Source organism: Hakea prostrata, chromosome 1 (assembly GCF_041222555.1).
Source record: "Hakea prostrata isolate BN-2017 chromosome 1, UWA_Hpros_2, whole genome shotgun sequence".
Taxonomy (NCBI): Eukaryota; Viridiplantae; Streptophyta; class Magnoliopsida; order Proteales; family Proteaceae; genus Hakea; species Hakea prostrata.
In genome coordinates, this window is record NC_142600.1 from 55,918,564 (window position 1) to 55,944,084 (window position 25,521).

Here is a 25,521-nt window from a genome sequence, read left to right on the forward strand (position 1 = left end):
GGGTATGCCAGATAGGATACCAGCTGGGTGGATGTGACAAAGGGTGTAATGAGGTTTAATGTTAAAGGAAAGCTTAGTCCTCGTTACATTAGACCTTATGAAATTCTTGAAAGGATTGGATCTGTTGCTTACCATTTGGCCTTGCCTCCGTCACTCGCTGAAACTCATAATGTATTTCATGTTTCAATGCTTCGGAAGTATATTGAGAACCCAGATCACATACTACAGCAAGAACCTAAAGGACTTTGTACTGATCGATCTTATAAGGAAGAACCGACAAAAATCCTAGATAGAAAGGACAAACAGTTAAGGAATCAAACTATCCCTTTGGTGAAGATTCAGTTGAAGAACCATACCCCTAAAGAAGCATCTTGGGAGAAGGAAGAAGACATGAAGGAGAAGTTTCCTCATCTTTTTGGAAGTTCAGGTATGCTTTCAATTTCGAGTACGAAATTTCTTTTAAGGAGGGGGGAATGTGAAACCTGGCCCTAACCTTAACCCGGATACTCTATTGTCTGTAGGTCCGAAGACCCGAAGTAGAAGTGAAAGTCAACTATGGGCCATATCAGTAGAAGATATACTGTTCGACTCCGAACCTATGGAGATTGGCGATGATGCCCCATATTTGAAGACAGTGTTGGATTTAGAAAAGAGACTACGCCTTCACGAAGAGAAGATTGGTTGATGACCTTAGAGCTTGGTGGGATGTGAATTGAAGCCATTTTTCCATTCTAGGTAAGTTATAGTATATGTGTTTAAAGTTTCGTTTGATTCCGAGTAGTGGAAGGCCCTTAAATTCCTGACTTTGGATTTGTTGTCTGCCTGGGTCGACTGCTTGGGTCGATTGGGCCAGTCTACCCAGCCAATCGACCCAAAGATGCTGAACTAGAGTAGAATCTGCTGTTTAGGATATTTTGCTATATATACCTCATGGCTTTGGATTTTAGTATCCCTAGCCTCCAAAACACTTAGAGAACGAAGGGAACTCATCTCCAAGCCTCCAAAAGTTTTGAAGAAGACCTAATCTTGCAAACTTGCAAGTTCTCTCTCTTGTTCTTCAATCAAAGGTTAATAATCTTACTTCTATGATATTGATTTATTCTTTCCATGATCTTTCTCTTCTCTAATCGGAGATTATGAAGAAGATGTTGCATCTCTACAATTGTATCTTCTACAATCTCCATTCATTCTCATACTATGATCATCATAATCAATTCTTACCATGATTCTTATGTTTTCTACATGCATCTATGATCGTATTCTTATTTTGATTTCTTCTAGCATTATAGATGCCTCTCCATGATTATTCATACCTCTGATTTACTGTATCCTTGTACTAGAATGAGATCTCATCATCTCTAGTTCATCTCTTTCATTCATAGCATGTTTTCAATGAAAATCATGATTTTTACCAAAATAGAAAGTATGATTTCAAATTAGTAAGTAATGGTTTTAATCGTTGTTTGATGTCTAAAATATGCTTTTTAGTCTTAGACTACTGTGTTAGACATTCTCTCCAAGTTTCGTAGCATTCCGGATTATATAGAATAGGTTTTGGATCAAAATACTATTTTTGTATTCGGATTACTCTTGGGCAGATTGATGGGTCAAACTGAATCAATCAACCTAGCTAATCAACCCGCAATGACAGAATTGGATTTCTTCGTCCGTTTCGATTAGATTGATGCTCATTCTTTTAAGACTACTTCCTAATGACTGTATGATGTTATTCTAGGATTTGTTTGTTAACATTGGATTCATCCTCTTGTCCGTCCAGAATATATTCGAATCTATTTAAGGTAAGGACAGTTGTTACCGTATTAACATAGATTGCATAGATTTAGTTTCTAATTTGGGAACTACTTAGATTTACTACTGTTATCTTAATTTCTATTATGATATAAATGCTGAAAGTACAGTAGGATTTTATTTCCTTATTTAATTTATGTACTTGATCATGTATGAATACTTATTTATGTATGTTGCTTATTCATTTGATCTTGTCTTATTATACTCTTTCATTTGATGAGATATTTGTCGTGGATGATATGACTGAATTATGATTGTGATTGTTTAGGTATGATTTGGGATTGGGGAATGTCTTTTTGACATTTCTGTCCTTATACATCATTGGGGATAGTATGGGATATTTCCAATGTTGCCCTTTGACACTTTCCTGGATTATTGGTTGTCATACCTAAGACTTGTCTAGCAGTGTTTGGGTAGGATATTCCCTGTTATATCAAACCCGATTCGGAAAGGTTTTGAGACCGAACGACCCGTGGTCGCAATGGGGATTCATGGGCGCTCAAGACCGGTAACCAACCCGTGAGCGGACTTGAATCGCATTGTGGGGGCCATTTATGGGTAGAGTTGCATATGGATAGACTTGGGCTCATGGGCGTTCAAGACTGGTAACCAACCCGTAAGATAACATGAGAGCTTCCCGTTTACTATATGTGGATGACCTATAGGGTTGATGAGTCCGTAGTCTGGGACTATGCCGACTCTAGTGGAAAGGATACCAGAAAGGATCGCCCGGGGCGAGGAATGGTCGTATCTGGACCTGAGTTGATTTGACTAAGTAGAAGACTTGCATTGGCTAGGCTTTACCCTGACATGCGCCAATACTTAGACCAATGGTGATGTGAGAGAGAGGTGACCTAAACCCCCAACCAAGGAATGTCCAAGAGGGATGCAAGACCCAAGATGTGAAGATGGATGAGGGGGAGTGATTGACCTTCCTAAAGAAGTATGGTGCTATGACTTAAAGCATGTCTGCCTATAGAGACCAGCATACATAGAGTTAGACTCATACCTGCATTTGTTTGTCTCATATCATATCACATTATGCTTTGCATATGCTATCATGTTATTTATGCTATTATGGAATAACTTGCCTTACTGGGTTTCTTTTGAAACTCACTCCTTTTGTACAATATCTTTTGTTAGATTACTCTACAGGCATTGATGACTATGAAGGCCAATATGAAGAAGCGCAGACCGAAGAAGCGTACTACACGCAAGGTGTTGGCAACTATGAAGATTACGTTGAGGATTCCTCGAGTGGTCTTACTTTGTACCAAGATTAGCCCTATTGTGGAGTGGGAGCGTCTGAGTGTGATTGATGAAGTCTATGTTTACGATGACGTTCTTTATAAAGTAAAATAGACTCTAGCTTAGTTTGATTATATCTTTCCTTCTTGTCTTTAGAACCAGTTGTAACCTCCTTTGACTTTCGATCTACATTCTACTGTACTCGTGGAGTGAGATTCAGCCTCACTCTACATTTTGATTTTATATATCTATTGGTATCATTTCCGCACTCTGATGATTATTTCGTTACTTTACTTTGATTCATTTGAATAATATTGTTAACCTTGATTTAGTCTTGTTCTTGATTATATTATTGTGAATGTGGGAGGTTGATTTTCTTGATACTAAATCTTGTGGACTGTGGATCACACACTCGGGTATGCCAGATAGGGTACCGGCTGGGTGGATGTGACAGCTGGCCAATATGGTGATGGTGAAGAAGGCTAGTGGAAAGTGGAGAATGTGTACAAACTATATGGATCTCAATAAGGCTTGCCCTAAGGACTATTTCCCACTACCTTGCATTGATTTGTTAATTGATGCCACAACAGGACATGAAATGTTGAGCTTTATGGATGCTTACTTTGGATACAATCAAATCATGATGGCGCCAGAAGATGAGGTCCATACTGCCTTTATGACCAACAGGGAGAGCTATTATTACAAGTTATTGCCCTTGATCTAAAGAATGTCGGGGCCAATTATCACTTGTGCAAACAACAAAATCTTCGCAAACAAATTGGGTGTAACATGGAAGTCTATGTAGATGACATGCTAGTTAAAAGCATACAGTAGAATGATCATATCAGTGGCTTGTCGGAGATCTTCAATGTTCTTCAAGAATACCAGATGTGCATAAATCCTAAGAAGTGCACTTTTGGAGTCTCATTCGGGAAGTTCCTTGGTTTTATGGTGTCACATAGAGGCATTGTAGCAAATCCTGACAAAATCAGAGCTGTCATGGAAATCCAATGCTTAACAGGAAGGGTTATTGCTCTAAGTCGCTTCTTGGCAAAATCTAAAGAGCGCTGCTTACCTTTCTTCGCAGTGCTGAAGACTCTAAACACCACTTCAGAATTTGTTTGGACTAAGCAATGTCAGAGAGCCTTTAAAGAGCTAAAGCTCAAGTTAAGCTCTTCTCCTATTCTTGTTTGTCCCACTCATGAAAGGATACTTTTTTAAGTGTCTAGCAACATTTTCTCAAGTTGTTAAGTTCAGTGTTACTACAAGAGGAGAAAGGTGTCCAAACGCCTGTTTATTATGTCCCTCATGTTCTCTTAGATTGTAAAACCCAGCCCTAACCTTGACCCGGAAACCTTGTTATTTGTAGGTCCGATGACCCGAAGTAAAGTAAGAAGTCAGCTTTGGGCCATCCCAGTAGAGGACTTGGTGTCTGGCTTTGAATCCATGAAAGTTGATGATGAGGTTCTATTTATGGAAACTGAATCCTGATGAAGATCTAATTAGTTGATGGACTTGGAGTGCTCTCTATCTTGGTTTGAAGGCATTTCTACCTATTAGGTAAGTCACTTGACTTGTGTGCAAAACCCCTTTAGGATTGGATTTGATCTGGACCTTCAATTCCCTGTTTTGGCCTTGCTGTCAGCATTGGTCGATCGATTGGTCGATCGGGCCAGTCGACCAATCCACTCGACCAATGAGTGCTGTCTTTGGCAATTAGGTTGTTCTTGCTCTATTTAAGTCCAAGCTCGAGTCCACTTCGTATTTGCTGCCTCCAAACCCTCTGGAACGAACCAAAGACCTCTGCAAGTCATCTCTCTTGCATCCTTGGTGTTTTCTTGACGGATCTTCGTCGAAACTCTTCTTTTTGCATCAAAAGGTATGTCTACTCTCTCTTCTTCTCCTCCATCTTTGTTTTTCTTTCCTTTTTGAGTTGAGACAGTAGAAGAGATGCTGCATTCTCTGTTGCAAACATCTCTGAACATGTTCTCATGATCATCCTAAGGATTTAAGGCTAGAACAATGATCTTAACCATGATCATTGCAAGCTTTTGAAGGATTCATGATCAAACCATGATTTAATCTCTGTTAAACTTCTAATCTAAATTCTGATCTCTTTGGATCTTCTTTTGTTGATCATGTTAGTAGTAATTACTGTGTTTTCTTTCCATGATCCATAATCCATAGATTTCTAGTTGTTCTCTTCTACCATACTATGTGTTCTTCATGATGCATGATAGTTACATATATGGTAGGTTTTATTTCCTTATTTAGATTTATGCTTCTAAGCCTTATTCCATGAAGACCTATGTATGTTTTCATGTTTTCATTACCGAAAGCAATGATCCATCCTCCTATTGTTCTTGTCTTTGTTTTCTATTTCAAATTCATCAAGATCCATGTTTGAGTTAATTATGGTAACTTTTTGTTTCCTAATTTGGATCTTGATACCTTGATTTGATTAGTGTTTTGGGGTCCCCTAATTGTTAGAATACTACTGATGTAGTCTACCCCTTGATTAGTACCCTTTTGAACCACCAAATTCGGATTTCATATCTTAAAACTCTGATTTTATAGGCTACTGTCTGCATTGGTCGACTGATTGGTCGATTGGACCACTCGACCAATGAGTACAGCAACTCCAGCATTTGGTCTGTTTCGGATGTTTTGATATCTTTGCTGTTAGGGATCTTTCCTAATATGTTGTATATACTTGTTTAGGACCTTCTTCTCAAGTTTGCCAAGATCTTACTTGATTTCTTAGGATCCCTTTGCGAGTTATAAAAGGTAAGGATGGTTATTTCCTTAATTACATAGATAGCATGAATCTAGTTTCTATATTTGAATATCATTAATATGTTTCCTAAATTAGATTCTTACAATGATATACTACTGTTGCATAACTTTGATTACAGTAGCATTACTTATTCATATTAAATTGATTCATGTATGATTTACTTACCAATGTTATACAAGTGATTGTAATTATCGATTTCTTTCCATATATGAAGTTACCATATATGTGATGATATGAATTAATGCATGTGTATGCTTACGTATGGTTTGGAAAGGAGAGGTGTCCTTTCGACACTTCTGTCCTTGGACTACTACGGGAATATTATGGGATGTTTCCGGAGATGCCCTCTGGACACCTTCCTAAACTGTTGGATGACATATCTAGGATTGTCTAGTAGTGTTTGGCTAGGATGTCCTGTTATGTCGGACCCTAATCGGAGGGGTATTGAGACCGAACGACCCGTGGTAGCAATGGGGATTCATGGGTGCTCAAGACCGGTAACCAACCCGTGAGAGGACAGGAATCACATTGTGGGGGCCATTTATTGGTAGGGTTGCATATGGTTAGACTTGGGCTCACGGGCGCTTAAGACCGGTAACCAACCCGTGAGAGGACGTGAGAGCTTCCCGTTTACCATATGTGGATGATCAATAGGGTTGATGAGTCCGTAGTCCGAGTTGGTCGGTGCCATAGGATACGCCGACTCTAGTGTGAAGGATACCGGAAAGGATCGTCGGGGACGAGGAATGGAAGTATCTCGGATCGACTTGATGTAACCAAGTAGAAGACTTGCATTTGGCTAGGTTTTACCCCGACATGCGCCAAGACTTATACCAAATGGTTGTGAGAGAGTGTGTTGACTTAACCCCCGCCAAGGTTTGTCCTGAGGGATGAAGGACCCACTACCAAACGGCTGCTCAAGACCAGTGAAATGATCCGTGAGAGAATCCAAGATATCTTAAATGGTTGAGGATGTGAGTGGACTTTCCTAAAGAAGTACGGTGCTATGACTTAAAGCATGTCTGCCAATAGAGACCAGCATACATAGAGTTAGAATCATTTATTCATTGTTTGTCTCATATCATATTGCATTTATGAGTGTCTCCGGAATCCCGCCATTTATGTTATTATGGATTTTAATCGCTTTACCGAGTTTCTTTGAAACTCATTCCTTTATTGTACAATGTTGTTAGACTATCCTGCAGGTACTGAGTACTATGACGGTCCCTATGAAGAAGCGCAAGGCGAAGAGGCATATCTCCAGGAAGGTGATTGCGGTTACCACAATTACTCTGAAGATCCCGCGAGTGGTTATGCTCCGTACGATGCTTAGTCCGACCATTGAGTGGAAGCGTCCTTGTGCTATTTACGAGATTTACACTTACAAGGATGTTGTCTATAAAGTGGAGAACAATTTAGTTACCCAATGTACTTGTTACTGGGATTAGGTTTTGTCTAGTTTATTCTTTTAGAGCTACTTTTCCGCTGGTTGTAAAGTGGGATTTTTGCTTCACTTTACTTATCTGTTTGATACTCTGATTATATTTAGTATTCTGATTCATTTATGATTCATTCTTTCTTTATTGGATCTATGATTTATCTTCCGCACTTTTATTATGATTGTTCATGATTATGTTATTGTTTATGTGGGAGGTTGATCACTCGATACCTGATCTTCGGGCTGTGGATCACACTCTCGGGTATGCCAGATAGGGTACTGGCTGGGAGGGCGTGACATAGATGCTGAAACTAGGTATCCGGAGATAGAGAAACTTGCCTTAGCCATAATGATATCTATCAGAAAACTAAGGCTTTACTTCCAAGCCCATCCTATAACAATCCTCACAATCTCTCCCTTAAAAAAGATCTTTCATCATCCAGATTTAGCATGAAGAATGGTCACTCGGGCAATTGAGTTGAGTGAGCACCAAGTTGACTTCCAACCAAGGACTGATGTAAAGGGACAAGCGTTGGCCGACTTTGTGGTTGAATCAACCACTAGACCGAAAATGGGGGGAGAACAAGAAATATCCCAAGAGATCTGAACTCTCTTTGTTGATGGAGACAGTAACGCTACAGGAAGTGGAGCTGGTTTAGTACTACAAAGCTCTCATGGCTTCATTATTAACTATGCCCTTCGCTTCATCTTTTCAGCAACAAATAATGTGGCTGAATACGAAGCACTCTTAGTAGGGCTTTGTTTGACTAACTCTGTGTGTGTCAAGAGCTTGAAGATACACAGTGACTCACAATTGATAGTAAGCCAAGTTAGAGGCGTTTATAAGGCCAAAGAAGAGAAGATGACACAATACCTTGCCAAAGCGAATGAGCTAAAAGCTTGCTTTACCCAATGTGAGTTCATTCAAATTGCTTGGGAGAAAAATGCGAACGCTGACATCTTGGATAAGTTAGCTTCAGTCTATCATGAAATCCTTCACGAACCAACCATTGATGTTGGGGAAATGATGAAAATTGAAGAAGTAGAGCCCTTGTGGATGGATGAGTTGGTCTCTTACCTTCACTATGACCAACTTCTAGAGGACCAAGCACATGCACGCATCGTTAAAAGAAAAGCAGCAAAGTTCACTTTGATAGAAGGTATGCTGTTTAAAAGATCTATGGAGGGGCCACCCTTGAAATGTGTGGGTCCATCAGGTGCACAATACGCTCTGGCGGAAGTGCATGAAGGAATTTTTCAAGCACACATGGGAGCTAAAGCATTAGCCTTTAAAATCCTAAGGAAAGGGATCTATTGGCCAACTATGGTGAAGGATGATCAAGACTATGTTCGTCACTGTGGACCTTGCCAACTTCACTCTTCAATACAAAGAGCCTCAAAAGTGTTGTTGGCCTCAATTTTGAGCCCTATACCTTTTGCTAGGTAGGGAATGGATCTCTTGGGACCATTTCCACCTGCATCAAGAGGAAGAAAATTCTTGATTGTGGCCATTGATTACTCCACAAAATGGGTAGAGGCTAAACCAATAGCTACCATCATAGAAAAGTAAATAGAAAAGTTCACCCTCAACAAAATCATCTACAGATTTGGTTTGCCCAAGATATTGTTGACAGATAATGGAACTCAATTTGATAATCCAGCATTTAAGGAGTTTTGCTATATTTATTTCAGGAGAGCTGCAGTGCCATATCCTCAATGCAATGGTCAAGTAGAGGTTACCAATCGTACCTTACTTGATGGAACCAAGAGGTGTTTGGAGGAAGGTCACCATCAATGGTTGGAGGAACTACCTCATGTCCTCTAGGCCTGTCACATCCACCCAGCCGGTACCCCATTTGGAATACCCGGGATGTGATCCACAGTCCAAGGATCAATGATCTGAGGTCCATGCCTCCCACATACACGGTAACACAATCATGAACAGTAATAATCAATGGTAAAAACAGCTATTACCAAGTATCATGAATAAGATAAGAGTAACTAAATCAGAGTGCGGAATATAGATAATAATAATGTGTGATCAAAATCATAAAGGGTGAGAAGGTGTGGTAGTCACCCTCTCAGAGCAGCGGAAAAGAAGAAAATCAAGTTAGTTACATATCCGAATATCACCAGAATAATTCAAAGACAAGTTAATTACAATATCCAAGGTTCCACAAATACACCAGGGGAATGGGGCACTATGCTAGGGTTTCTTCTATACTAATGGTAGTCTCCTCAACAGTTCGGATGAAGTAAACCCAGCGCTGCCGCTTCCGCACAACTATGGGGCTAACCTTGGTGCGGATAGTAATCCTCCTCGGCTCCAATATACGGATCCTCACCGACGCCACTACCTGGAGGGTAGTATGTGGAATCATAGTCCGCCTCATAGGAGGTGCCATCGTAATCTTCGGTACCTGGAATGTAATCTAAAGCATTTGCACAAAAAGGAATGAGTTCGAAGAACTCAGCAAGGAAGTTATTCCATAATTAGAAATCATACACATTCAGAACATATAATAATGCAATGTGATATGGAACATATGATGCATATATGAGCCTAACTTTATGAATGCTGGTCTCTAAGGTAGACATGCTTTAAGTCATAGCACCGTACTTCTCTAGGTCGTCAGTCACTCTTGCATTTCCATATCTTGGGAATGCCTGGGGAAGATCGGTAAAGTCATCAAAAACCATGGTAAGGGGATCGGTCACCGCTCTCTCACATCACCATTTGGTCAAGTACTGGCGCATGTCACAGTAAAGCCTAGCCCAATGCAAGTCATCTACTCATTCGGTCAAGTTAGATTCAGATACGTCCATTCCTCGCCCCTGGCGATCCTTTCCGGTATCCTTCACACTAGAGTCAGCGAAATCCCGGATTTCGGACTCATCAACCCTATTGGTCATCCACATATAGTAAACGGGAAGCTCTCACGTCCTCTCATGGATTGGTTACCGGTCTTGAGCGCCCGTGAGCCCAAGTCTATCCATATGCAACTCTACCAATAAATGGCCCCTTTCAAGTATCCGTAGCATGGTTTATGTCCCCTACCGGATTGGTTACCGGCCTAGAGCGCCCATCCAACCATACACTACCACGGGTTGTTCGGTCTCAATGCCCTTCTGATTCGGGTCTGACACGACAAAGATGAACCTAGCCACACAACTAGACAATCCTATGTATGTCATCCAATAACTTGGAAGAGTGTCGATAGGCACCATCGGAGAACATCCCATACTATTCCCTCCGATGCCCAAGGGCAGAAGTGTCAGTAGGACACCCTCCAATCCCAAGTCATACGTAAGCAATCACACATCAAATCTCATCATTTCTCATGCATCCACTGCATATTCATAATAGTAATCAAATCATGATATTGAAACGAACCATTATAAACATAAGCAAATCAAAATGATAAAGTAACACAACAAAAGTATAAAGATTTAAATGTTACTGTTCTAACACATATGTAACAGTATCATAATGATTGAAAGAAATTTAGGGATTTCATTCTTTGAATAAATCACAGTTCAATATTTGATGACTTATATGTTTATGGATATAACCATCCTTACCTTGGATGAGTGGATGCTGAATTGAGAATACCAAGAATAGTCCAATAGAATTGTTAAGGCCCTAAACAAACATCAATAATAAGTTAGAAAAGAAGTCGGGAAGATCGGATGTCATTTGGGTCAAAACTGACCAAGGTTGCTGTCAACAACAACTTTGGTCGATGGTCTTGGTCGATGGTATCGACCAAAATTGTCCTCGGGCAGAATAGTATATTTTGGGGATTTTGGTCCGAAATGAGTCTTCCGGTGTTCGGATCAATCTGAAACTTGGAGGCATACTTAACAACAGTAGTAGGACACTATAAATCAAGGAATTAACCCAATCCAATGGTCTAATTAAAAAGCCCCAATTTGAGCTATCAAGTTCAAGTGATAAACATCATGGCATGAGTTGGAATTGATTGCATTGATGAGGAATAGCATGCAATAGCTAGAGGAACTAATAGAAATTCGATTGGAATCATATGGCAATGTTAAACATGAACATAATACACTCTATAGCTCAGTTTGATATCAAATGGTATGATGTTAATATGTAAATCATGGAATACATATGCTAGGCATGAGATATAAGCATTAGCATCAATGAATGGCTAAGGGAATCATGGATTGAGCATGAGTAGGCACTTGGAGTGGTGGTTGCAAGGTTGCAGCACCATTCCAAATGTCTCATCAGCAAGATGACAATAGAAAAGAGTAGAAAATGGTAGGGTAGAGAGTGGAATGAAGAGTCATACCTTAGTGTGGAAGATGAAGACAAGAATCAATGATAAACTAAGTGTCTTTGATGAGATACCCTTCACACTAACCAAGGAGCTGCTTTGGGAAGCTCTCCCCACGTTCCCAGGTGAGAAAAATGATTGCAAAAGGCTCAAGGCTCGAGGTCATATTAAATAGAAAAGGAATATTCCATGGAATCATTAACTTGGCAGACTGGGACATTTTGGTTGATGGTCCTTGGTCGATGGTATCGACCAAAATGATCGACCAATATATTTTCAGCAGAAAACTCAGGTTTAGAACAGCAACTTCAAGTAGGGATTTGAAAGGCTATACAAGGTCAAATTGAGTGAGGTTTTCTTCCACAATTCAATCAAGAAGTCTAGTTTCGGGGAATACCTTTGGATTGTGCATAGGAGGTCATTTGGTACATCAACCATATTAATCTCCTCCGATGCGCAGACTTTCCTTAAACACCGACAATGCATTTAAGCAAGGGGTATCATTGTCAATGTCCATGGGCTTGGTCTCCGAATCATGATCATCAATCAAAATGGTCCATAAATCTCTTCTTCCACCGCTTCGGGTCCTTGGACCTGAATACAACAGTGGATCCGGGTCAGGGTCAAGGTTAGAATAGGGCTGGATATTACAAGGCCTACAGGACTTCATCAAGAAAACCAACGAGGGAAACTCCCATCAAATTATCATATGCAATGAGGCATTAGTTCCTATGGAAGTGTTTGCAGGATCAATTAGATCAACACACTTTGATGAAATAGCAAATGAGGAAGGGCTTTAGGAAAATTTGGAATTCATTGATGAAGTCTGAGAAGTAGCTTTCTACCAAAATGTGGCTTATTAGAAGAAGGTTGCCAAATACTACAACTCTTGAATACGAAGCAAGACTTTTCGGCAAAGAGACTTAGTCCTCCGACAAGCTGATGTTTCTGCTCCAAGGGGAAGGAATAAATTATTTCTTAGATGGGAAGGTCCCTATCTTGTAGTACGTGAGCTCCAACCTGGAACTTATAAGCTCAAAGATTTGAAGTCTAACAAAGAGCTTGTTTCATGCCTAGAATGCATTGCATCTAAGGAAGTTTTATCAATGAACAAAAGACCCCCTGAGCAAGTAAGAGTTAACAACTTGTTTAAATCCTAAGTGTTTATCTTATGAACGTTTTTCGCCCTGAGAAGGACATACATTTTTGGAACTTCTCCCAAGAGCTCATACTTAGCAAAATTTTGTAAGTAAACAAGGCAATGTAAACTCATTATGATTGCGAGAATTGTAAAGACATGAGACAGGAAGTGACAAACCAATTAGGGCTTCATTGATTGATCAAATGTACGAAGAGGGCCTCAAGGGCAACGAAAAATAAATAAAAAAAGAAAGAAAGAAAGAAAGAGAAGAGAACAAAAAGAATGAGTATGTTTGATCATTTAGCAACAGCTTGGGTAGTCTCGGTAGTAGCATCTTCAATTGTGACGATAGTAGAGCCATCAGGATTTATATTAGGGCTTCATTGAAGATCAAATGTACAAAGAGGACCTCAAGGGCAAAAAAATATATAAAAAAAAAAAGAAGAAGAAAGAAAGAAAGAAAGAAAGAAAGAAAGAGAAGAAAACAAAAAGAATGAGTATGTTTGATCATTTAGCAGTAGCTTGGGTAGTCTCGGCAGCATCATCTTCAATTGTGACGATAGTAGAGCCATCACAATTTATTTGCTATGTTGGAGCTTGATTGATGACTTCCTCAGGGAGAGGGTCTATGTTTGCCTCTAGGTAAGGCATTCCTAGAGGTGGTATGATGGAGGAACTACCTGGATCTTGAATTCTTGAAGGCTCCCCAGTAGAATCAGGAGTCTGGTTGGAGGATTGCATCCAACTAAACACAAGAATCTTCAATCTTTCACAATTGTTAGTGTCAAATGGAGCATCCTTGCAAACCTTCGTCAGGGCCTCCTCTGGTAGTCTCTTAACCATTACGGAAAAAGCCTCATCCAGGTCACACTCATAACCTAGAAGAGCAGCCTCTTCCACTTCTCTCTTGTACTCTACAGAGGCCTTGAACTCCTTCATGGCATCCTCTGTGTGGGTGACAACCTGATCCGTCAATTTTCAGATTTTTTGGTTGGTCTCCTTCAACTCCAATGTCATCTCTTGTTTCTCAGAGTCAAGTCTTGAGCAACAGGCAGAAAGTTTATTGTTTTCCGTCTGGAGCTTCGCCACTGTGGCCTTTGAGTTTCACATATCAGTCCTCAGTTTGGCTAGTTCCACTTCCACCCTGTTCTTGTCTTGGATGGCAACTTCCATGGCCTTCACTGCCTCCTCCTCTTTCTTTTGATTGTCCTCCCTGCCTTTCTTGTAATATTCACAGTTGGAGCGGACTTCACTCAGCTTTTTCTTCACCACCTCCAGGTCATTCTTAGTTCTCCCCAGCTCCCTGTAGATGTCATCATACTTGGCTTGCACGACCTCGTGCCTGTTGATTTGGTATCCAACATCACTGTTGAGCCTAGAGTTGTCCGTAGCCATTTTTCAACTCTTCCTTGTCAGTGACTCCACCAGACTGCCAAAAGTGTACAAGTGCTTGTAACACATCACAATCTATGGTTAGCAAAGTAAAGAAAGGAAGAGTTTTCAAGTCAGATAGAGATGGTAAACTTACTGGGCGACTTGTGAGTGGAGCTCTACAAGAGACAGCTGATCACTGCTCTTTGTCCATGAGAGGAATCCCCATGCTCAATCCATTGCTTGGACCTCATCACTTCTCCAAGAAGGCCATCTCCTTCAAAAAGATTCCATTTGGGAGCCCATCTTGGAGGCAGTAAGGAGGGATCAAGCATTGCAGCTACTGACATTGTTGTCTCTCTGCCTGTTGCTAAAGTAGTTGTTGCTGAAGGGGCGGCGGATGAAGGACTTGGAAGGCGGGGACATTGGTCTTTGAACTCGTCCTTGATGCCTTGGCTGTGGCATCTCTAGAGGTCTTCTCCCCTATACTCACTCTAGGATGTCACTTCCGAGGAGCTTGAGGAGGAAGACCCCCAGAACCTCTCGGAGGTGCAGCTGTTGCAGAAGGTTTGGACCCACCAGTCTGAATCACCTTCTCCTTCCTTTACTAGCTGAGGGCGAGCTGGGACGCTTACGACTCTCCCTCGTGATCAAATCTCTAGCCTGGGCCCTAGTTTGGGTAGAAGCCCAAGTACCGCCTTCTCGGGGAGCAACAGCAGCAAACTTCTTCCCTTTAACTGATGTCTTTGTTGGAGGAGCCTTTGCTGCTGTTTCCTTAGCTTCCCTAGCGATCTCGGCCAAAGTCTTCATTTCAGACTCTAGCGGGATCCTGGCTACAGGAATGGGAAACTCAGAGGCTGGGAGGGTTGGCATAGATCTAGAACCTTTGGTTTTGTCACACTCATTCCTGGCAATGACCTTCGTAGCTTTGTATCTCTAGGCAAGGGCCTCACGATTGAGTGCCATTCTCAAATCTGCAAGGGACAAGAGTATTAGTCATTCTGCATGAAAGAAAGCAGGAAACAAAAAGAAAGAGGAATGGATAGGGGGCTCACCATCCATGATTTCCCAAAGGATTAGTGGAGCATTAAAGTTCATTTCTTTTCCAAGGACAGGAACCCCCACCCTTGCACAAACATCGAGTAGAGAGAGTTGTTTTGTGGATCAAGCTGGGGCTTGACATCCAGCCTTTTCAGGATGCTCCTAGTGATGTTTAGCCATTCGAAAATGGCATACTCTTGAGGTGGAAGACAAGTGATGTACCTATCTCTCCACCCCTTATTACTGGTGGGTAGGGTATCATCCTCTATGACTTGGAATTTAACGAGGGGGGTACCTCACCTACTGAAGCTGTACCACCCCTCTCTTTCTATGGTTCTCAAAGAAAAAATACACTTGAAGATGTTCAAGTTACAGTCAACACCCATGTTATGACAATACCCTATGAATCCCACAAGGCATCTCCACCTGTTCGGAGCCAACATCCCTTGATTAAAACTGTAGTGGTACAGGACTTGCATGGCGAAAGGATGGAGGGGTACCCTCATCCCCCCTAGGATGGAGTAGCATCGAGTCAAAGTATGAAGGGAACTCTCTCTCTCTCTCTCTCTCTCTCTCTCTCTCTCTCTCTCTCTCTCTCTCTCTCTCTCTCTCTATCTCTCTCAATAAACAGGCTGTTTCACAAGGACTTGGGAGCCTAATTTGGAATTTAGCGGGAATCCTAAAGGTTGTCCTCTTCAACTCAACATGCTGAGGATGAACAAACTAGGAAAATAAAGGGGGCCAAATTTGGAAGAAAAGGAGGGATGTCTACTGTCTGAGGGAATTTCAAAACATGCTTCAAGAGGTGACTCCCCTTCATTTCCTGGGGCTGCATCCTCATGGAGTGGAACCCTCTGTTCACTAGCTGAACTAGAGGCATGGTCAGGAGAAGGAGAAGAGGAAGAAGATGGGAACCTACCCTTGAATAGGTCACCGCTAATCCCTACATCTTTCCAAGGTTTTGGAGGGCCTTAGAGTCTGGGGAACTTTAGGCATCGTACTTCTTCACTAGTTTCCTACCCATATTGACAATTGTGAAGAAAAACATACAAGTTGGAGGTTGCAGGAAGCTTTACAAAGTACTTGGTTTGTAAGAAGGTATTTGCAGAGTTTGCAGAAGAGGTAAGTAGGGAAAAGAAAGAAAAGTCGAAGTTGCTTAATTTATAAAGCTTTGTGAGTATGGAACCAATGGTCCAGATGCCTTGAGGATCTATGGTCCTAAATGAACAATGCTTCTGTTTCTACAATGGTTCATTAATCAAGGAACGTGGCAACGTGTAGAGTGCTTCGAGCGACGTGCACATCAATACGGGATACGCCATTTAAGTGATGCAACCATCAGGGCATTAAATGCTTCAGACGCATGCGTATCAGGAACCCCTCCACTTCTTGGCAAAGTGTTTGCTCTTCTTTCACGTTGTCTTTACTAACAGAATCTTCATACCAAGACTTGCTACAAAGACTAGGGGCTAATGTTATGAATGTTTGGTTCAGACATCTGGGCCTTGGTAAACCAACCAAATCAATACTTTGGTTTGGTTCTGGTTCATTAACTTCGTAAGGCACTTCCTGGTGAGGCACTTTCCAGCAGAGAAGCTTGCTGACAAGAGCACCTCCTAGTGATAGCCAGCTCTCACAAGAAACTTCTCGGCAGACCTCTCAATGAGCATCCGACAAGCTACTTCTCAGAGAAAGTAACATTGCCAGAGGACTTTGCGTGCATCTCTCAAACATCAATCAACGCATTAATTTCCGCATTGAATGCACTAAGATTCATTAAATGCTCATTGACAGCCAGGAAGCTTCTCATTTGCCTACAGCTTACTCGAGTACTGCACCCTACCGTTTTGTCTACTGAAGATTGGACTTGTTGTCACATCTATGTCAGTGATAATCTGATTACCTTATTCGGTGCGATTATGCACAGTTGTGTTACAGCTTCCTAGGGAAGATCGAAGTTTGGCTTATTGATCAAGCTACGCTTCTTAGGCCATCGCTACCCTCCTTTCGGAATCTTAGAATCCAAGGGTTCCAGGATGTCTTCACCACCTCAAGGTATGAGTATGATATATATACACGAACAGCTCCACACCAGGAAAAAAGGTCAAAGAACAGTTGTAATATCCAGCCCTATTCTAACCTTGACCATGACCCGGATCCACTGTTGTATTCAGGTCCGAAGACCCAAAGCGTTGGAAGAAGAGATTTATGGACCATTCTGATTGATGATCATGATTCGGAGACCGAGCCCATCGACATTGACAATGATACCCCTTGCTTAAATGCATTGTCAGTGTTTAAGGAAAGTCTGCGCATCGGAGAAGATTAATATGGTTGATGTACCAAATGACCTCCTGTGCACAATCCAAAGGTATTCCCCGAAACTAGACTTCTTGATTGAATTGTGGAAGAAAACCTCACTCAATTTGACCTTGTATAGCCTTTCAAATCCCTACTTGAAGTTGCTGTTCTAAACCCGAATTTTCTGCTGAAAATATTTTGGTCGATCCTTTTGGTCGATACCATCGACCAAAATATCCCAGTCTGCCAAGTTAATGATTCCATGGAATATTCCTTTTCTATTTAATATGACCTCGAGCCTTGAGCCTTTTGCAATCATTTTTCTCACCTGGGAACGTGGGGAGAGCTTCCCAAAGCAGCTCCTTGGGTAGTGTGAAGGGTATCTCATCAAAGACACTTAGTTTATCATTGATTCTTGTCTTCATCTTCCACACTAAGGTATGACTCCTCATTCCACTCTCTACCCTACCATTTTCTACTCTTTTCTATTGTCACCTTGCTGATGAGACATTTGGAATGGTGCTGCAACCTTGCAACCACCACTCCAAGTGCCTACTCATGCTCAATCCATGATTTCCTTAGCTATTCATTGATGCTATGCTTATATCTCATGCCTAGCATATGTATTCCATGATTTACCTATTAACATCATACCATTTGATATCAAACTGAGCTATAGAGTGTATTATGTTCATGTTTAACATTGCCATATGATTCCAATCGAATTTCTATTAGTTCCTCTAACTATTGCATGCTATTCCTTATCAATGCAATCAATTCCAACTCATGCCATGATGTTTATCACTTGAACTTGATAGCTCAAATTGGGGCTTTTTAATTAGACCATTGGATTGGGTTAATTCCTTGATTTATAGTGTCCTACTACTGTTGTTAAGTATGCCTCCAAGTTTCAGATTGATCCGAACACCGGAAGACTCACTTCGGACCAAAATCCCCAAAATCCACTATTCTGCCCCGAGGACAATTTTGGTCGATCCTTTTGGTTGATACCATTGACCAAGACCATCGACCAAAGTTGTTGCTGACAGCAACCTTGGTCAGTTTTGACCCAAATGACATCCGATCTTCCCGACTTCTTTTCTAACTTATTATTGATGTTTGTTTAGGGCCTTCACAATTCTATTGGACTATTCTTGGTATTCTCAATTCATCATCAATTCATCCAAGGTAAGGATGGTTATATCCATAAACATATAAGTCATCAAATATGGAACTGTGTTTTATTTAAAGAATGAAATCCGTAAATTTCTTTTCAATCATTATGAGACTGTTACATATGTGTTAGAACAGTAGCATTTAAATCTTTATACTCTTGTTGTGCTACTTTATCATTTTGATTTGCTTATGTTTATAATGATTCATTTCAATATCATGATTTGATTACTATTATGAATATGCATTGGATGCATGAGAAATGATGAGATTGGATATGTGATTGCTTACGTATGACTTGGGATTTGGGGGGTGTCCTGCTGACACTTCTGTCCTTGGGTCTCGGAGGGAATAGTATGGGATGTTCTCCGATGGTGCCTATCGACACTCTCCCGAGTTATTGGATGACATACATAGGATTGTCTAGTTGTGTGGCTAGGTTCATCCTTGTCGTGTCAGACCCGAATCGGAAGGGCATTGAGATCGAACAACCCATGGTAGTGTATGGTTGGATGGGCGCTCTAGGCCGGTAGCCAATCTGGTAGGGGACATAAACCATGCTACGGATACCTGAAAGGGGCCATTTATTGGTAGAGTTGCATATGGATAGACTTGGGCTCACGGGCGCTCAAGACCGGTAACCAATCCGTGAGAGGACGTGAGAGCTTCCCGTTTACTATATGTGGATGACCAATAGGGTTGATGAGTCCGAAATCTCGGATTTCGCTGACTCTAGTGTGAAGGATGTCGGAAAGGATCGCCGGGGGCGAAGAATGGACGTATCTGAATCTGACTTGACCGACTGAGTAGATGACTTGCATTGGGCTAGGCTTTACTGTGACATGCGCCAGTACTTGACCAAATGGTGATGTGAGAGAGTGGTGACCGATTCCCCTTACCACGGCTTTTTGATGACTTTACCGATCTTCCCCGGGCATTCCCAAGATATGGAAATGGGAGAGTGACTGATGACCCAGAGAAGTACGGTGCTATGACTTAAAGCATGTCTACCCTAGAGACCAGCATTCATAGAGTCAGGCTCATATCTGCATCATATGTTCCATATCGCATTGCATTATTATATGTTTTGAATGTGTATGATTTCTAATTATGAAATAACTTCCTTGCTAAGTTCTTCGAACTCATTCCTTTTTGTGCAAATGTTTTAGATTACATTCCAGGTATCGAAGATTACAATGGCACCTCCTATGAGGCAGACTACGATTCCACATAATACCCTCCGGGTAGTGGCGTCGGTGAGGATCCGTATATTGGAGCCGAGGAGGATTACTATCCGCACCAGGGTTAGCCCCACAGTTGTGTGGGAGCGGCAGCGTTGGGTTTACTTCATCCGTACTATTGAGGAGACTACCATTAGTGTCACGCCCTCCCAGCCGGTACCCTATCTGGCATACCCGAGAGTGTGATCCACAGCCCGAAGATCAGGTATCGAGTGATCAACCTCCCACATAAACAATAACATAATCATGAACAATCATAACAAGAGTGCAGAAGATAAATCATAGATCCAATAAAGAAAGAATGAATCATAAATGAATCAGAATACTAAATATAATCAGAGTATCAAACAGATAAGTAAAGCGAGGCAAAAATCCCACTTTACAACCAGCGGAAAAGTAGCTCTAAAAGAATAAACTAGACAAAACCTAATCCCAGTAACAAGTACATTGGGTAACTAAATTGTTCTCCACTTTATAGACAACATCCTTGTAAGTGTAAATCTCATAAATAGCACAAGGACGCTTCCACTCAATGGTCGGACTAAGCATCGTACGGAGCATAACCACTCGCGGAATCTTCGAGTAATTGTGGTAACCGCAATCACCTTCCCCGGAGATATGCCTCTTCGCCTTGCGCTTCTTCATAGGGACCGTCATAGTACTCAGTACTGCAGAATAGTCTAACAACATTGTACAATAAAGGAATGAGTTTCAAAGAAACTCGGTAAGGCGATTAAAAATCCATAATAACATAAATGGCAGGATTCCGAACAAACATAAATGCAATATGATATGAGACAAGCAATGAATGAATGAATCTAACTCTATGTATGCTGGTCTCTATTGGCGGACATGCTTTAAGTCATAGCACCGTACTTCTTTAGGAAAGTCCACTCACATCCTCAACCATTTAAGATATCTTGGATTCTCTCACGGATCATTTCACCGGTCTTGAGCAGCTGATTGGTAATGGGTCCTTCATCCCTCAGGACAAACCATGGCAGGGGGTTAAGTCAACACACTCTCTCACAACCATTTGGTATAAATCTTGGCGCATGTCGGGGTAAAACCTAGCCAAATGCAAGTCTTCTACTTAGTTACATCAAGTCGGATCCGGATACTTCCATTCCTCGTCCTCGACGATCCTTTCCGGTATCCTTCACACAAGAGTCGGCGTATCCTATGGCACCGACCAACTCGGACTACGGACTCATCAACCCTATTGATCATCCACATATGGTAAACGGGAAGCTCTCACGTCCTCTCACGGGTTGGTTACCGGTCTTAAGCGCCCGTGAGCCCAAGTCTAATCATATGCAACCCTACCAATAAATGGCCCCCACAATGTGATTCCTGTCCTCTCACGGGTTGCTTACCGGTCTTGAGCGCCCATGAATCCCCATTGCTACCACGGGTCGTTCGGTCTCAATACCCCTCCGATTAGGGTCGACATAACAGGACATCCTAGCCAAACACTACTAGACAATCCTAGATATGTCATCCAACAGTTTAGGAAGGTGTCCAGAGGGCATCTCCGGAAACATCCCATAATATTCCCGTAGTAGTCCAAGGACAGAAGTGTCGAAAGGACACCTCTCCTTTCCAAACCATACTTAAGCATACACATGCATCAATTCATATCATCACATATATGGTAACTTCATATATGGAAAGAAATCAGTAATTACAATCACTTGTATAACATTGGTAAGTAAATCATACATGAATCAATTTAATATGAATAAGTAATGCTACTGTAATCAAAGTTATGCAACAGTAGAATATCATTGTAAGAATCTAATTTAGGAATCATATCTATGATATTCAAATATAGAAACTAGATTCATGCTATCTATGTAATTAAGGAAATAACCATCCTTACCTTTTATAACTCGCAAAGGAATCCTAAGAAATCAAGTAAGATCTCGGCAGACTTGAGAAGAAGGTCCTAAACAAGTATATACAACATATTAGGAAAGATCCCTAACAGAAAAGATACCAAAACATCCAACACAGACCAATTCTGGAGTTGCTGTACTCATTGGTCGAGTGGATTGGTCGAGTGGTCCAGTCGACCAATCAGTCGACCAATGCAGACAGTAGCCTATAAAATCAGAGTTTTAAGATATAAAATCCGAATTTGGTGGTTCAAAAGGGTACTAATCAAGGGGTAGACTACATCAGTAGTATTCTAACAAATAGGGGACCTCAAAACACTAATCCAATCAAGGTAACAAGATCCAAATTAGGAAACAAAAAGTTACCATAATTAAATCAACCATGGATCTTGATGAATTTGAAATAGAAAACAAAGACAAGAACAATAGGAGGATGGATCATTGCTTTCGGTAATGGTATCATGAAAACATACATAGATCTTCATGGAATAAGGCTTAGAAGTATAAATCTAAATAAGGAAATAAAACCTACCATATATGTAACTACCATGCATCATGAAGAACACATAGTATGGTAGAAGAGAACAACTAGAAATCTATAGATTATGGATCATGGAAGGAAAACATAGTAATTAACTACTAACATGATCAACATAGAAGATCCAAAGAGATCAGAATTCAGATTAGAAGTTTAACAAAGATTAGATCATGGTTTGATCATGATTCCTTCAAAAGCTTGCAATGATCATGGTTAAGATCATTGTTCTAGCCTCAAATCCTTAGGATGATCATGAGAACATGTTCAGAGATGTTTGCAACAGAGGATGCAGCATCTCTTCTACTGTCTCAACTCAAAAAGGAAAGAAAAACAAAGATGGAGGAGAAGAAGAGAGAGTAGACATACCTTTTGATGCAAAAAGAAGAGTTTTGACGAAGATCCGTCAAGAAAACACCAAGGATGCAAGAGAGATGACTTGCAGAGGTCTTTGGTTCGTTCCAGAGAGTTTGGAGGCAGCAAATACGAAGTGGACTCGAGATTGGACTTAAATAGAGCAAGAACAACCTAATTGCCAAAGACAGCACTCATTGGTCGAGTGGATTGGTCGATGGCCCGATCGACCAATCAGTCGACCAATGCGACGTAAAGAAGACCAAAACAGGGAATTGAAGGTCCAGATCAAATCCAATCTTAAAGGAGTTTTGCACACAAGTCAAGTGACTTACCTAATAGGTAGAAATGCCTTCAAACCAAGATAGAGAGCACTCCAAGTCCATCAACTAATTAGATCTTCATCAGGATTCAGTTTCCATAAATAGAACCTCATCATCAACTTTCTTGGATTCAAAGCCAGACACCAAGTCCTCTACTAGGATGGCCCAAAGCTGACTTCTTACTTTACTTCGGGTCATCGGACCTACAAATAACAAGGTTTCCGGGTCAAGGTTAGGGCTGGGTTTTACAATTAGTATAGAAGAAACCCTAGCATAGTGCCCCATTCCCCTGGTGTATTTGTGGAACCTTGGATCTTGTAATTAACTTGTGTTTGAATTATTCTGGTGACACTTGGATATGTAACTAACTTGATTTACTTCTTTTCCGCTGCTCTGAGAGGGTGGCTACCACACCTTCTCACCCTTTATGATTTTGATCACACTTTATTATTATCTATATTCCGCACTCTGATTTAGTTAATCTTATCTTATTCATGATACTTAGTATTAGCTGTTTTTACCATTGATTATTACTGTTCATGATTGTGTTACCGTGTATGTGGGAGGCATGGACCTCAGATCATTGATCTTTGGATTGTGGATCACATGCCGGGTATTCCAAATGGGGTGCCGGCTGGGTGGATGTGACAACAGTAATTCTGGTTATTACTCCCTTGCAACTACCCAAGAAGACATTCTATCTTCATCTTCTGGGAGCATTTACTCCTCCTTATGAGGATTTATGTTCAACATGATCTGACTTAATCATTGGAGGTGGTTTCTCATCCCCAGAGGCGGCCCACTTTCACTTTCCTTGTTTTTCAGGAACCAAGAACCAGGTTCACTCTTTGAACGAACAAGTTGGAACACAGGTCATATTTTGGAGCAACACTTGTCAATTTCCAAATACCAATTGAAAATTTTAATTAGTTCTCCCCTTTGCTACTAGTAGGTTACTAGGTTTACCTACATGCTTAAAGCTTGAAAGAGGATGTCTTTCCATAGAGGAAATGAAGAGAGCATTGGCTGAACATTTGGTCCTCAGTCCAAGTCTCTTTAAATTTGAACAAGAGTCTAGCGCTTTTTTTTTCTTCTTCATGTAAAAGTCTCGTGCATCGGGTTCTAAATTTTGTGAATATAAGCATATCTATCACATGATAAAATTGAATTTAATAATGTAATCAATATTTGATTCATTTAACAAGTTTGAAGAGGTATTGGATCGTCAGTTATACAAGAAAATATATCCAAATCTAAAGAGGGACAAGATTAAGTTGGACCACAATTTTGACACCTAAAGTATCTAAAGTTTGATGCCAAAGCAACAAAGATCAAGGCCAAACAGAAAAACAGATTGAAAAATGAAAAACTCTGTCTCTCAAAAGTTTCTTAGAAACAATAATATTCAGCTGCTCTTAAAAAGACGCACAAAACATGATTTTATAGTACCAAAAACCCTAAAACAAAAAAACTTAAAACTACCACCAAAAATAGTAAAATTCCCAAAATGCCCTCAAAACAATCCCGAAACGTGAAAAAATGACGTCCATTACCACAAAATTTTGTCTCCTTCTCATAAGCTCATTTCAAATCAACATGACGAATTGCATCTCATTTCGAGTCCAAGACCCGAGTTACCCCATGTGCCACCCCATATGCATCAAAGTTGACCAATATTCAAATGCAATAGTTGATATAAGATAAAAAAATTTATGCATTGCATGTTCCATTCTACCCTCCGACATGTTTCTACTTAACCAACATAAGGATTTAATGTGGATTATACACCAATATGAAGTGCTAATACCACAAATGAAGTCGAAGAAATTTTCACCATGTGATACCGGAAGAAAATGAGCAAGGAGACATCTCAAACACACACACACAAAAAAAAAAAAAAGGGGGGGGGGGTTTATAAGCTCTCTTGCAAACCCTAGGTCAAAAGCCTCTACAAATCTCACAATGAGAAAATACATGACAATGCTCCAAACTGAATTGGGTCAAATGATCATTCGATCGACGTCATAATACATTATACAAATCATTCTTCAAACCAATCAAGAATTCGAGACAGACATAACCCCAAAAACAAAGAAAATCCAATATGACACCACAGAAAACTGGTGAGGCATCACGTGGTATGAATATGATAGTACTTTCCCTTACATGAAAGCAAGTGTTCCTTACTACTTCCTTCGAGATTTGTTGAGAAAGACAAAAAAAGAAGATACTGAAAGAGAGAAGATTCATAGCCCTCCACTTAAAATGTTATGGTGGTGATTAAATCTACGTGACCAACAAGTGGGCTCTAGAGATCTATGCCAAAAATAGACCAGTCATTGATGCTGAGTACTTTACACCCTCAAGATTCTGTATTACCTCCAAAGTGTTAGTCATTCTTTGATTCCCTCATTTCTAGCCTGAACTACTCTTTTTCTTAAGGTGGCTAGTGACACATTACCTTCAGTTACATCTACTCAATATTGTTAATTGTATATGTAATTACTAATTAAATGGGAATTCGGGTTATTTACAAACAGTTATGAT